Consider the following 4,197-nt stretch of genomic DNA (forward strand, 5'->3'; position numbering starts at 1 on the left):
GAGAGTTCTGTGTCTCTATACATTTTATCCTAAAGCCTTGGAACGACGCTGCTTTAAATTCCAGTCAGGCACCGAGCTCTTCAACAACAACAATGGAAAAAAGGGGAGTGGGGGAACCAATTCTCCAACTGCTTCTGAAAGCTGTCAGGCCTTCTTTACTGACAGCGCTGTCTCCAGCACAGCTAGAACCCCTCCTGGGAGGGGGGCGGAAGGAGGCTAAGCTGCCTTGCTGATCTTTCCCCCCAGCTCCCTGGCCTGTCAGCCAGACAGCTGAGCTAATCAGCCAGTACATTGCCTCCAAAGTCTCTTTTTATTCCTATCCGCTCTGAGAGGTGAAAGCAGGGAGGAATAAAAACTTCTATCGCTCACGAGGCAGCATGCCCAGAAAGCTGGTGCAGAGCCCTGTGCAGCCAAGAATATAGAGGAGGTGATTTCCCTTTGGGAGGGGGCAATTGGGGGGCTGAGCCCCGCACCTGACATTCCTCCCAGAGCTCAGATCTTACCAGCCCATTCATGCCGGGAGAAATTACCCGACAGATATACTGATGCTGACAGATCTGTTCTCTTTTAACTGCCTCCCTCCAGCCGACAGGGTCCTTCAGACCCCCCTCTTCCTCCTCCCCCTAGCTCTAAACTTCAGTCTGAATGGAGAGCAGAGAGCTGCTTCCAGAGGCACGAGGAATAGGTGATCCTCAGGCGGGTCAGATGTTCAGTCTGAGAAAGCCAGCAATAGCGTAGGCAGGCCCTTTCTCCTAGTATTCGGGCAGTCCTGCCTCTGTCTGGGGCATTTTCTAGCCAAGGGACATGCATGTGAAAAACACGGGAGGGAAATTAACAAAGTGTCTCTGAATTTTGGGCAAAGGGTCAGTGGATGGCTTGTTTTGGCAGATCTGGCTGCGCCCTTCCTGCCAAGGTCCTGATGTTACGCTGGCACTTCAGTATTATGGTCGAATTAGCTGGAATTGAGGGAACAATGAATAAAGATAATAAACTGGTAAAACCGAGGTTATTTTCTCAGTTTCTTTCTTTATAGGGATCGGAACATGAGGAGAAAATGTAGCTAAGACGCCTCAACCACTGCAGGTATTCTCAGCTCTCGGTACAGTGTGGAACCCCTTATGAGCTAACTAGACTCCTGCTCAATTTAATAAATATATAGAGCACATGTATAAAATCACATGTATAGTAAATACAGCACATATATAGATTTCCCAGCTAGCACTCTGCTGCCCATTATGTCTAATTAGAACATCACAGGATTAGAACTGAACTGCTTCTTCTCTAACTGGAATCAAAGGAAAATCTCCATTGGGGATTAGCACTATTGGCACTATGACATACAGCTGAGCCATTCTTTCTCCAGCCAGAAGAGGGCACTGTTATACATCAGAATATGAATATGAAGAGTGTAGTGTAAACTGTTGCTCTCCCTGTGTCATTAACGAAGGTAAAAGTTTATCTGCATGGTGTAGGAACAGACTGGAGTTAGCCCAAATATGCCATTAAAAAAAAGTTTTCTCTGACATTCTTGTCAGCAGCAGCGGCTCTGACCATCAAGTAGCAGCTGCGGATGCTGTGAGCCGCTTAGCTGGCACAGCGTGTGAAAACGTACCGGGCCAGAGTTGTGCTAAACAGATGATTATTTCCCCAAACGCTGAGGTTTCGAGGACAAGTTTAAAGGCTCTGTGCCTGAGGGTGGGATTTCGTTGGGTCACAAGGCAATTTTAGGGTTAAAACAGCTGGTTCCAGCACTTTTAGGGTGCTCTTGTGCCACCGGAGCCAGCCATGGGAGAGGGTGCAGGACTCGGCACACCATGTGAGAGACATGATAGCACTTACGTCATCAGCAGGAGGTGGAGTGCAGCAGGAGTCCCAGCACACTACCCTCAACTGGCTGCTGCCGCCCTGTGACCACCCCACCACTTGCTGCTCTGGGGCGGCAAAGTAGGCACTTGCTCAGGTCTCTTGTGGGACTCCTGCAGCTTTCCACCTCTGAGCTAGTGGCTGGGGTGCCTTTCTCCTCCAGAGGGGAGGGCTATTGCAGGTGGCTGGACATTCCCGGCAGCAGCTCCCAGAGATCCACCGAGAGGAGCTGCAGCACGGGAAAGGACGGAGAGCATGTGCTGCATGGTGCCTGATGAGAGCCTACCTGGGTGTGGGCCGGGGAGGGATTTCAGAGCCTGCCTGTCTGTATGTGGGGTAGGGCACTCGGGGGTTCTGAGCGTGTCCATAATTGGAGGTGAGCGTGTCCATTTTAAGCCCCACCCTTTGCCAGGGAAGTGCCAACCCCTCAAGCAGCATTCCCACTGCTGAAAATTGGTGGGTCAACCACCATGGCTCACTAGCAAGGGACGTGTCTCTGACCCACCTCAAAGCTCAGTTTGTTTGGCCCGCCCAGGCCAACCAGCCCACTTAAGCCTTGCTCTAGGTGTCCCATACCATGCTCTTCATTAAACAAAGAACTTCAGCTCAGCACTATTCAGGAAGCAGCACAGTGAGAACGGTGGCCCAGCTCCTCAATGGGCTTTAGGTATTTGAAATCAATGGGCGTGAGGAACCTGAATCCCTGTGAGCTGGGCCAGTTTGTCCAACCCTAATTCTGCCTCTTTGTGCATGCACTGTATGATGCCGTATTTAATGACATGTTCAGACCCAGTTTCGCTGATGATACTGTGTAACAGCAGACCGTTTTTATTTCCACCGCAGAGTCATGAGTGGCATCTTGCAGTCCCGTGACCTGCTCTGACTATGCCCCAAAACCAGACCCCAGAAAAATCATTTCTAGGAAAAGCATTCGGTATGCCTCATTTAGACAACCCACCACAGCTGACATAGAAACAGCACGGAGTAGTAATGAAAATGTGCTGGCAGTAATAGAGGGTGAGAATTAAGGCCAAGATTTTCAAAGTGCTTTCGTGGGCCCAGCATGTGACAGCGTTGGGGTGCCTGATTTTCTGAGAGTGGGTACTCAGCACTTCCTAGACTGAACTAGAAGCCAGGAGATCTCAGTTCAATCCCCAGCTCTGTCACAGAGTCCCTGAGTGGCCTTTGGCAAATTACTTAATCTCTCTGTGCCACAATTCACCATCTGTATAATGGTGGAGCCTTTGGCTCTCTCGCCTATTTAGAGTGTAAGCAGACGAGGACTCTCGCTTAATTTGTGTAGTACCACGCCTAACACTGGGAGTCCCTGATCTCGAATGGGGTGTCTAGTTATGATTGTGATATGAACGGTGATAACAGCTGGTAATGTAAATACATCAAAAAAGATTGAGGCACTCAGATACTATGGTGATGGGGGCCATAAAAGTGTTAGATAGCTGGGGTAAATTGACCTAGCTCCATTGAAGTTAATGGAGCTATGCTGATTGAAACCATTGGAAAAGCTGGCCCTAAGTATGTAGTTAGGACTTATAGCCGCACGGGGGAGAGAGGGGGGTGGTGTGATATGTGGAATAAGAAAGGGTCATTTTACATGATTACTTTTCTGGCCGTAACTGCAAATTAAATCCTGGGCTGCTGCAGGGTGTTGGCTCTTCTGTGCAGCTGGAGGCTTGTGGGCACATGAGCAAAGAGAGTGTAAAGAGGAACTGCTATATTCTGGCCTTGCCTCTCTCCCCTTGGTAGCTGAGAGAGGAGAGTGAACTGAAAAACTCAATGTAACCCCCAACTGCGGCACCTGTGCGACCAGCAGCTCCACAACAAACACATGTGGGGGAAGAAAAAGGAACGAAGCAGGCAGGGCTGGGTCACCACAAACAGATGGGAGGGGCAACATGGGAAAGACATTGAGAGAAGAGACACTAAAACTAAAACACCAGCCAAGTCACTCTGTAGGTGACACGATTAAGGAGGCATCGTATTCTCCAGGAAATACGGCATACACTCAGTGCCAGGGCATGTCAGTGCTTCCAAATGACTGATGTAGATTTAATCATCTGGCTTGATGGATGATGGCTGCAGCAGTGTGACAGCTGCTCACTCTGTTGTTAATTGCAGGGACGCGTTCTCAATGGTGGAAGAGGATGAAGTTTTTCCCACCAGTCAGCCAACCAGAAAGCAGCAGATCTGTAAACATGCTTTAGAAACACCCTGGTCTGCAGCAGCCGGGATTTTTGGTTAGTTAGTAAGTTATGTTTGTGCTTTGCTCAGTAGTCAGCTGGATCAGCTGGCTGGCTGGATGGGCAGTTACACTCC

This window comes from Emydura macquarii, unplaced genomic scaffold, assembly GCF_026122565.2.
Source record: "Emydura macquarii macquarii isolate MOO-44397 ecotype Brisbane River unplaced genomic scaffold, CSIRO-AGI_Emac_v2 contig_3287, whole genome shotgun sequence".
In the NCBI taxonomy this organism is placed as follows: Eukaryota; Metazoa; Chordata; order Testudines; family Chelidae; genus Emydura; species Emydura macquarii.